The sequence below is a fragment of the Macaca mulatta genome, chromosome 9 (genome assembly GCF_049350105.2).
Source record: "Macaca mulatta isolate MMU2019108-1 chromosome 9, T2T-MMU8v2.0, whole genome shotgun sequence".
NCBI lineage: Eukaryota > Metazoa > Chordata > Mammalia > Primates > Cercopithecidae > Macaca > Macaca mulatta.
The window spans coordinates 102,881,292-102,893,271 of NC_133414.1; positions in this window are offsets into that span (position 1 = coordinate 102,881,292).

Consider the following 11,980-nt stretch of genomic DNA (forward strand, 5'->3'; position numbering starts at 1 on the left):
GTCCCTTCGCCCGGGAAGCTGTCCTTGCCGCATGATAGATACTCAGAACCCCTCCAGCCGACCCCAGCCTCCGCACAGTAGTCAGCCACAGTTCAGTGGGGCATTTTTCTTTTGTTAAGAGGCCTAATGAGCCAGCGGATGTTCGGGCTCATTGCGAAATGAAGAACCTGGAGGGGGATTTTATTTTTCTTAATTAAACAAACAAACAAAAAAACCTCTCCGAGCACTACACTAAGCAACAAATAGGTACTTCCGTTTTCTATTTTGACCGCTTATGGAAAGAAGCGAAGATGGAAAAGAAGCAGCCGAATGGGGTGAGGGTGGGAGCTCCGAGAAGAGGAAGAAGGAAAAAAAGGAAGGGGGATTCCTTAAGCCCCTGGCACTTGAGAGATGGGGATGCTCTGGGGACGAGGCCTCCAAGGGGGTTAAACCCATTTAGACTAATCCTTCCTGGATGTCTAGAAACAGTCCTCTTCGATCTGAAAATAGACCCTGATTGCCCTTATATTTCGACTTCAAAGCCTAATATATTGAAAAGAGAGTTAATTTTCCCGTAGCATTCTGGAAGTGTTACACATAAGCAAAGAAATGGCCGGTTATACTGTTCTATAGAGGAATCCACGAGGTGTATGTTGATTTAATACCTATTGGCTAAAATTCCCCTTAGTATCTAAACCCTGTCAGAGCGACTGATTTTTATTGTTTGTGAGACTTGCTTCATTCCATGTCGTTTAAAGGTTTCACTGGAAGCCAGCAGTGATTTCTTTAGTTTAAGACTCTAAAAATAATCAAATCTGTTTTCTTTTCTTGTTAGGCCCTAGCGGATTATAAATAAGAAGAAAAGGAATAAAAATCTCAAAGTATATTGATCAGAGTGCTGAATAGTACTTCCATTCTTCAAGGTGGGTATTAGCCCTGTTTTTCCAGATAAGGAAACTTATTTGCTCTTGCAATCAGCTAGTAAGAAATAGTTATGTTTCAAACCCAGGTTTATCTGATTACTATGCCCATATTTTTCCCTGTACACATTCAAAGAAAGTTTAATGAAAAGAAAAAAAAAAAAAAAAGCCCTCATGGTTGGCCAATGTTCACAGCTCTCTCGCTGTGATCAACATTTCAGAGGCTCCTCTCTGCCTAGGATAAGCAAACCAATCCATTGAGTCAGAGGAAGAATGGAAGATAATATCTAGGCCACAAAGCAATATTATCTAATAGTTAAGAAGATGGATGAGGAAATTTCTTCAACCTTACTTATGTCAGTTATTCTCTGTTTCGCTTTTCTTGGTTTCAGTTATCTGTGGTGAACCATGGTCCGAAAATATTAAATGGAAAATTTCAGAAATAAACAATGTGTAAGTTGTTAATTGCACACTATTCTGAGTAGTGTGATGAAATCTCTGTCTTACCCAGGATATGAATCATCCCTTGTCCAACATATCCACACTGTATATACCACCCACCATTAGTCACTTAGTAGCCCTCTCTCTTATCAGATGGGAAAAAAAAAAACATAGTATATATAGGATTGAGTACTATCTGAGGTTTTAGGCATCCACTGGGGATCTTGGGAGATATCCCCTGAGGAAATCTCAGACAAAAGACAAATAGTTTGTTGCTGGAATACATCTAAGAAACCATTTGTTCACCCTTCAGTGCAGAGGAGGAAATAGAGGCTGGGAGAAATTTTATAACTTGTCCAAGATCATATGTGACTGCATTGAAATGTCTCCATTTTTTATTTTGAGGTGTAGAATTGTCTTAAGGTCTTTTAAAAATTCGTTCATGACATTTATTTCATTTTAACTTTTCAATTCGTTTTAACTTACTTTGACTTTTGTATTCTTCCACTTGAATACCCTAATCAGTTCAGCTTATGTATTCTGTCTTGGCTCTGTCAAATAATATTCCACAATAATTACCCACAGATTTTGAAAATTAATCGTTTTATTTGTATTTAAACCTCTAGTCAATATGATTTACCACCTACACTCTTACCAGCCCTCACATAGCCCATTTATATTTCACAACAGCTTCTAGTTTTTGCTTTTGTCTTGTTTTAGTCCCTTTGGGATGCCATAACAAAAATATCATAGCCTGGATGACTTAACAACAAACATTTACCAAGATCAAGGCACCAGCAAATTCAGCATCTGGTGAGGGACAATATTCTGGCTTATAGACAGCCATCTTGCTGTGTCCTCACCTGGCAAACGGGGTAAGAGAGCTCTCTGGGTCTCTCTCTGTTTTTTTTTTTTTTTTTTTGAGACAGAGTCTTGCTCTGTCACCCAGGCTGGAGTGCAGTGGTGCGATCCCAGCTCACTGCAACCTCCACCTCCCAGGTTCAAGCGATTCTCCTGCCTCAGCTTCCCAAGTAGCTGGGATTACAGGCACATGCCACCACACCTGGCTAATTTTTGTATTTTTTGTAGAAGAGACTGCGTTTCACCACCTTGGCCAGACTGGCCTCAAACTCCTGACCTCAAGTGATCTGCCTGTCTCAGCCTCCCAAAGTGCTGGGATTACAGGCATGAGCCACCATGCCTGGCCTGGGGTCCCTTTTATGAAGGTACTAATCCCATTTAGGAGGGTTCCTCCCTCATGACTTAATCATCTCCCGAATCATCTTCCCTCTCCCATCTGACAAAGGCCTAATGTTCAGAATCTATAACTTAAATGAAGAAACAAGCAAGAAACAAATAACACCATTAAAAAGTGGGCAAAGAACATGAACAGACACTTCGCAAAAGAAGACATACAGGTGGCCAACAAACATGAAAAAATGCTCATCATCCCTAACCATCAGAGAAATGCAAATCAAAACCACAATGAGATGCTCTCTCACACCTGATACCATCACAATGGGGAGTAGGATTTCAACATACCAATTTTTCGGAGGAAACAAACGTTCATTCCATAACAACTTTTAAATTGTGTGACATATAAATACAGGAAATAATCATTAAAATACTACTTTTTAAATACTTCCTCTTTCATTGTCAATATAGCGTCGAGTCCAAGCTCCCTTTTTTATAGAACAGTCACCTCTATTATATTATCCCTAGTGATGGCTGAGTGTATTTCCCAAGAGTTGCTAGGTTTTTAATTTATAAGCTGTCACAATGCATAAACATACTTATTGAAAATCTCGGCTTCTACAGCATTACTTTGCTTATGTTGAGTTTAAATTTCATCTATCATTGTGTTATTCCAAAATCCTGACAGAGCAATCTGGAATTCTTTCAGTTTCCCTTTAACCTTCACTAACAAATAATTATGTCCTCATAAAAATGCCAAAATCTAGTGTATACTTTTCCATAATTTTCTCACAAAGAAACGCTAAAGATATAGCTTCACAAAATATTCATAAAATATCTAAATATTCATCTAAATTTGTTGTTTGTTCTGCCCTTAGTTTTCTGGTGTTTAAAAGCCATATCAAGGTGTTGCTTCCTTCTTCCCTCCCACTGCCCGCCTACTCTTCGACAGTTATACCAGAGACAGTGAGTAAAGTGTTGGCATTTAAATCAAATCATGTCTTTCGTTTTTATCCCTTTTATTCCTTGCATTTAAAAAAAAATTACTGCTTTTAAAAGTACCAACTCTTATCTAGACTCTTATTGGCTACAATAACATTCTCATAAGATTGTCAGTGAGGGCACCTGAGAATACAGCTTTTTGAGGTTTCCAACTGGCAATCTCCTGCTCTCAGAACTGCTCTGGGGGAGGGCAGAAGAGCTGTGGAGTCTTACAGCATAGTTACTGTCTTCTTATATGCCCTTCTTCCCTCTAGGTACTCATCTAGCTCATCTAAATGCATATGCGTAATCCCATCTATGAAAACCTACACATATCCCTCCATAGGACATAAGCTTAGGATAGTTTGTTTTGCCATAAACCGGCATACCCTGACAACCTAGATGTACTTTAAAAAGCACAAATAAAGCTTCCTAACCATAGGGTTCATTGGCAACTCACTAGTCAGTCAAGCATGCTGATATCATGTCTACTGGGGGTCTGATGGCCTCCCATGCCCAATGCAGTGGACTTCCACAGGGCCACTCTTTCATTTCCCCAAATTTTTCAGTCTCTCACATTTGTACCCCATTTTCTCACTCAACTAAACTAATTATCTGGGTGTCCTTTGCCCCCAGAATTGGGTGAGAAAAGACTAGGAAAACTAGAATGCTTAGACAGTGTAGCACTAAGAGTATTGTATATAAATATCCTGATACTACCCTGTGGCCATTATTGGGGCTACAGATCACTATCACAGAGACAGAACACATATGCTAGAGACAGGGACTCAAATCCATCAACACAGACATTTTTGAGGCCCAGTTAGGGTAAAAGCAGTTAGTCTGGGACACCTGAATGTCTCCTTCTCAGTGAGAGTACCCCTTGCCATAGTTAATGTCATTCTTTCTAGGGTTTTAAAGCACTTTTAAGTTATCTTTATTATAGTATATACTGTTGCATTATGCTTCATATTTCCATGACATCTTCCCCATTAGACTGTGAACTCACCAAAGGGATATTTCCTTACTCCTGCCATACACTAGGTGTCCAATAAACATTAGTCAGTTGAACTGAGTGTAGAATAATGCCTATAACCAAGAATCCGTCATGTTTCAAGGTAATTGTTCAGCTTAAAAATGAATCGTGAGTTTTGTTTTACTTTAGACATACTAAAAAAAAGTACATTTTTTCTTTGATTTTTTCCATTTAGAAAATTTTCATTCTATTTACAAAGTAAATGTAACCTTTAAAAAGTTTCCACCAAACAAGATAAATGAAAAATCCAGACAACAGCTACATCCAAGAGCCCTTATTTATTTTATTAATTACTCAATTTTTCTTAACCAGGAGTTTTCAAAATATAAGTGATGCATGCATACCCCCTAGTGGGGAATCTATTCAGCAATGCAAATTCCACAAAGACACAGCTTTCATGGAAAGTTTTTATCAATGAACAAATTTGACATTGTCAGCTTCCAATCCTTCCTGAAAGATTTCTAATGAGAAGAAAATTTAAATTCCTCAATTAAAAAATTGATTAAAGTAGCAACAATTCATTGAGTCAACATTAATTAAGGAGTGTCTAATGCAAACCAGGTATTGTTTTAGGAGCTTTGTTTTAAAAGGACACATTAAGTTTGAGATACTATTGGATTATTCAAGTGGAGATGTCAGCTGTGCAAATACAATTTCAGGGGAAAATCTCCCAAGAGGAAAAGGAGTTACAGAAGAGTCCTGAGGATTTAACCGTGGGATGCACCAACATCCGGAGATCTTGGAGAGGAAAAGAAACCAACAAAGACTGAGAATGAGGGGGCAGTCAGGCAGGAGAAGAACTAAGAGAAATTGGATATTTAAAGTCAAGGGAAGAAAATGTTTCAAGGGGGTAGAAATTGACTGAATTAAGTGCAAAGTAAGGCAAGAACTGTTTCAGTGGAATGGTAGGGGTAAAGCAGATTGGAATGGATTCAAGAGATCAAAAGAGAGAACATGGCAATTCAGAAGGTGGACAACTTTTGGAGTAGTTTAACTCAAAAGGGCAACCAGTAATTTGGGCAAAATCTAGAGAGATTTGTGGTATTTCAAGATAATCAAAATAGAAGTAAGGCTTTCATTGAAGTAGTGATAGGATACATCTTATTCTATAGTTTCTTTAGAATTTTATGAATCCTTCTATATTCAACAAAATGATATCTTAATGTGAAATTACCATCACAGTCATATCCCATGTCTAGGAAAAACTATGCCTAATCCATTATTTTATTTTATTTGTTGAGACTTTTTTTTCTCGAGATGGAGTCTCACTCTGTTGCCCAGGCTGGAATACAGTGGCGCGATTTTGGCTCACTGAAACCTCTGCCTTCTGGGCTCAAGCACCTCCCCCTGCCTCTGCCTCTTGAGATGCTGGGATTACAGGCCCCTGCCACCACACCTGGCTAATTTTTGTATTTGTAAGTAGAGACTGGGTTTCGCCATGTTGGCCAGGCTGGTCTTGAACCACTGACCTCAGGTGATCCACCTGCCTTGACCTCCCAAAGTGTTGGTATTACAAGTGTGAGCCACCGCACCCAGCTTGATCCATTCTTTTAGTCATTCAATAAGCATGTCCTAGCTACATATTAATAGGCACTGTGCTAAGTGCTGGTGTCCATAAATAAGGCAGGTTCTCTGCTCTGCAGATGTTCATTGGTAGAAGAGACAGACAAGTAAATAATTACAGCACAATGTGAAAGTCTCCTAATATAGGTATGAAGCAAACGTATGAGAGCCCAGAGGAAAGAGATATTAGCTCTGCTTGGAAAGACCAAAGAATTCACAGAGCTAACATATCAGCTCAAGTAGAAAGTTCATTAGAAGACTGGAGGAAAGGAGAAGGCAATGCTGACAGGGTCCATAAACACATGGAAGACTTGCCATAGTGGTGGAAAATGGCAAGGGTAGACTTGTTGGGGCAGATCATAAAGAAACCTGTGTGCCGGCCAGGCGCGGTGGCTCAAGCCTGTAATCCCACCACTTTGGGAGGCCGAGACGGGCAGATCACTAGGTCAGGAGATCGAGACCATCCTGGCTAACACGGTGAAACCCCGTCTCTACCAAAAAACTACAAAAAAATTAGCCAGGCGCGGTGGCGGGCGCCTGTAGTCCCAGCTACTCGGGAGGCTGAGGCAGTAGAATGGCGTAAACCCGGGAGGCGGAGCTTGCAGTGAGCTGAGATCCAGCCACTGCACTCTAGCCTGGGCGACAGAGTGAGACTCCGTCTCAAAAAAAAAAAAACCTGTGTGCCATGCAAAGTAGGTATGAGTTTTACTCTGTGCAAGAAGGGTCACATTATTTTTCTAAAATAAGTTGTTGACTGACACTTATTGCTCAATAACACATTTAAATGTTTCTTCAAATACTTAAAAATCTAAAAATGATTCTTAGCTTGCAAGGCATACAAAAACAGGTGGCAGACCAGATTTCACCCATGGACCATAGTTTGCTAATCTCCAATTTAGACTAACTACTGGCAAGATATTTGTAAAATTCTAGTGTTCCAATATTATCATTTTAAGTTCTCAATACAATGCACTGCTGTTCAAAAACTTCCTTTGTAATTTTTATTCACACTAGCAGTAGTAATTGAAAAAGGCAAATTAAGCAATATTATCATCAAGTCTAAGGGTTTAAATCAGAGTGTCTTTTTTGAATCACAGTCTTCAACTTCACAATTTGGTGCTGCAATATAGGGTTATTCCATAATTTTCATATCTGGAAACCAGTTTCAGTGCAAAAAAATGGGCTAGATCATTCCTACCTAGATGAGCTGCCCAAAGATATAATTTTGTTACATATGAATAAATCTGTTTGTATGCTTTTTTTAATGGACAGGGGTTATACATCAATCACAAGAACCAAATCTTTGATTCAGCCATCACTGGTGAGCCAAGATGGATATTTTAACCTTGATGACATTAATAAGTAAATTTCTTTCAGCAGCTCAAAACTGAGTTCTCAACATCCACTATAGCTATTTGGGGCATGAACTGTGTGTGGCCCATGGTTAATGCCGTAGCTATTATTTGTATGGCTTTTAAATTTAGAGCTCAAAGTGGTTTCTTGTTAATGGTACAATAAATTGGCTTAAATTCTGTGTCTTGACAAAATCTTGTGACATCGTGCTTATATTTCATAAGTCTGATGGTAACACTGACCCCTACTGGAGTCCCATCTGTAGCCATGGTTACCAATTCTGAAAAGTGTACTTTAAAATTCTAAAAAAAAACCTCTTCTCCATACACAAAAATAAGCCACTTCCTAATGTGCCTTTTTGAAGCACCATTTCCAAAAAAAATTTTTAGTCATTTCAAAATACTCTCCAACACAAATAGCTTTTAGGTTTCTATACACTTATCAGCTGCAATGAAAAAATGCCAGAAATAACTTAGGTTTTTTCATATAACTTGTCTTGCAAGCTCTAAGCCATATTTACAACTTACTGAGCAGTAAAAGCTACAGATATTACATTTGTAAATGTTAGTTTCTGGTTAGGACTTGTGCTTTCTTTTGCTTCCAATAAACTTTCTTTTTAAACTTGCCTTTTATGCAAAGTTTTTGTTGCCTGAGCAGTTTTTTTTTTTTTTCCACTTAATATGCAACCATTTCTAGACAGCATCACTGTGAAAGTTAATTTTATGTTTCAACTTGACTGGGCCATGAGGTGCACAGATATTTGGTCAAACATTATTCTGGGTGTGTCTGTGAGCATGTTTCTGGAGGAGATTGACATTTGAATAGGTAGACTGAGAAAAGCAGATTGTCCTCCCTAATGTAGGTGGGCCTCATCCAATCAGTTGAAGGCCTGAACAAAAAGCTGACTGTCTCCTGAGAAAGGGAAGATTCCTTTTGCCTGACTACCTTTGATCTGGAACATCAGCTTTTCCCTGCCTTTGGACTCAAATTGAAATGTCAGCTCTTTCTTGAGCCAGCCTACCTGGAACTACACCATCAGCAATCCTGGTTCTCAGGCCTATAGACTCAGACCGAAACTACGCCGTCAGCTGCCTTGGATCTCCAGCTTGCTGACTGCAGATCTTGGGACTTGTCAGCCTCCATAATCACTTAAGTTAATTCCTTAAAATAAATCTCTCTTTCGTTGTCACTTTACATACACACACAAACACACGTTGATTCTTTTTCTCTGGAGAATCCTAATACCATCATTTATTCTATTTGTATTTTTAAAATCCTGTTGAAATTTCAGTCCTCTTCTTTACATTTATTAAGTCTATCATCATGCATCTTTTCCCTATACCAGTCATAGTTCTTCCTTTGATTTCTTTCATAGTGGCTCCTGAAATTGTATTTTTTAAAAAATCAGGCACACTGTGCATCTTAAAGAGGTAGGACTACCTTTATTTTCACAATTGAGCATGTTCTTAGGCTAATTTTTGTAAATACAAGCCTACATCTGTCTCATTTTCCAATTTTTAATAGAAACATGGGTATAAAAAATATTTCACTTTCATTTAACTGCACTTAAAAACTAATATTGTGAGCAGGGGCAGATTACCCCAGCACAGAAAGACAAATTTTATGATATCAGGTCAGTAACGAGTTTCCGGGGGAAGGTAAGAAGATGAGGAAGGAATTACTGTGAGCTGTGAGCAGCTCCCTGGATGGATGATGTCCTATGGAATGCCATTAGAGTTCTAGGTTTAGCAGTTAACCCCTCTGATCTGCTTTATGAGGGCTTCTGGGAAAGGCTGGGCAGATGGTTCACTGCACAAACTTCCCAGATATGTGATGAATAGGGCAACTGTATTGTCAGCCTGGAGTTAAGGCATCTTTTAATCTCCCAAGAGCTCCTATAAGTGTCCCATCATGTGGGACATAGAGGATGGTTCTGTTTCAGTTGCTGGTGTATCATACTAGTGCACCATGTGCACAGTTCAGTGAATTTCTGGCCATGTGATTAAATAATGCATCCAATAGTGCTATAATTCTGTTGATATGGGAACGAAGTCAAACAAGAGGCCATGAGTTCATTTATTCAATCAGTTACTTTTGGCTGAGTACCACCTACTTTATGCCAGCTCTGGATATACTCTCATCACCCTAGATCTCTGCCTCATGCATGTTCCTCTTCCACTTCATGTGTCAAAATTTAATTTAAGCATTACTTCCTCAAGGAAACTGCCCTTTTTCCTCTTAGGATCTCCCAAACTTACCCCCTCAATCTGGGAGATAAATCTCTGCTTTGTGCTCCCAGTACATCTGGCTAAATCATTTTATAATATGGATTTCTTGCCTGGCTCCTCCTCAGCCTTAAGCTGCAAGAGGACAGGTTTGGGTGGAGCATTTTTCAGTTCACTCAGGAGGGGTGAATGAAATAAAAGTAGGATAAGGCCAAAGTCTGATCAAGCACACACCCAAGCCCACACACAGCCCAAAAAAGAGAGCTCTTCTGGGAGGATGAGAAGGGCCCAATGATTGCGTTGGATGTGAAAACATCCTCTTTTTCTAGGCTTCCCGCAGAGGAAGAAATGACTCAAGAGCCATCCTATCTCAGCCCAGGACTTCTACTTGATATAATGGAAATAACGATATCTCTCTCATTGGCTATTGCAAGGATCAAATCAGATAACTGATGTAAAATGCTTATCATAATTATACAGTACTTTTTTTTTTTTTTTAAACAGAGTTTCCCTCTTGTTACCCAGGCTGAAGTGCAATGGTGCAATCTCTGCTCACTGCAGCCTCTGCATCCCAGGTTCAAGAAATTCTCCTGCCTCAGCCTCCCAAGCAGCTGGGATTTTTAAGAGACTGGTCTCATTCTGTCACCCACACCGGGGTGCAGTGGTGCAATCCATAGCTCATTGTATACTAACATCGAACTCCTGGGCTCCAGTGATCCTCCCACCTCAGCCTCCCAAGTAGTTCGGACTTTAGGTGTGTGCCACCACTTCTGGCTAATTTTTTTTTTTTTTTTATTTTTTGTAAAGACAGGGTCTCACTTTGTTGCCCGCACTAGTCTTGAACTGGCTTTAAGCAATTCTCCTGCCTCAGCCTCCCAAAGTGCTGGGATTACAGGTGTGAGTCACTGCTCCCAGTCTTATACAGTACTATTATCTTCCAGTCATAAATGTCTATGGTCTTCTTCAAGCTGCAGATTCTTGCTGCCACAGCCATCCCTTCAGGTCAACTTCTGACCCCTCTTCCCTATTCATCTCCCCTATTCTGTCTTGTCCTTTTCTTCTTCCCACTTCTCTCTCTGCTCTTCCACTTCTTTCCTTTCCTTCCTTCTCCCTTCCTACTTCTCCTTTCCTCCACTCACCTTCTCTCCAGTCTCCCTTCTACTCACCTTCTCTCCAGTCTCCCTTCTCTTCTTTTCTCTTCTTCTCCTCCTCCCTCCCCAACAACTCTAGTCTCTGCTTGCTTTGCTCAGGAAGCAGTACACTAGGCAAGAACTGAAACAAATTGCCTCCATCCACATGTAGTTCTACCACTACTAATGCCTTAGATTTCTCAGATATAAAAATGAATATTGATTTTAAAAATAAAATAACAAAAAGTAAAAAACAGTACTTCTGCAAGTCTAGATCTGAAAACAGTAATAAAACAAAAATAAAAAACAGCACTTAACACACAGCTGCTTTGAAAATAAGATACATACATAAGTACTTAGCAAGTTTGCTGACCCTCAGTATAGTGCTAAATACTGATTGTTATCTATTCCTATTCTTTCTTACCTTTTCTATTCCTCTTCTTCTAGGCTTAGGGTGCAGAGAAGAAAAGAGGTTTATATGATACAGTCCACAGCAAAAGTTCTGTGACTTTCAAAGAAGCCCACTTTAGTCTCATACTAGCATCAGATAATTAAACCATCTCCTAGCTAAAGCAACTAGGCAATAAAAAGAAGTAAAAGGCATCCAAATTGGAAAGGAGGAACTCAAATCATTCCTGTTTGCAGACAACACGATCTTATACATGGAAAACCCTAAAGGCTCCACAAAAAAACTCCACCATTTAAAACTAGCGAGTAAATTCAGTGAAGTTGCATGATACAAAATTGACATACAAAAAATCAGTAGCATTCTGTATGCTAATAGCAAACTATCTTTAAAAATCAAGAAAACAATTCCATTTACAATAGCTACAAAAAAGATACCTAGGAATAAACTTAACCAAGAAGGTGAAAGATCTCTACAATAAAAACTATAAAATATTAAGGAAATAAAGATGACACAAATAAGTGGAAAGATATCCCATGTTCATGAACTGAAATAATTAATATTGTTGAAGTAGACATTCTATCCAGAATGATCTAGAGATTCCATGCAATCCCTATCAAAATACCAATGACATTCCTCACAGAAATATTTTTTAAAATCCTGAAGTTTGTGTGAAACCACAAAAGTCCTCAAACAGCAAGAGCAGCCCTGAGCAAAAAGAGCAAAACTGGGGACATCACAAAGCCTGAGTT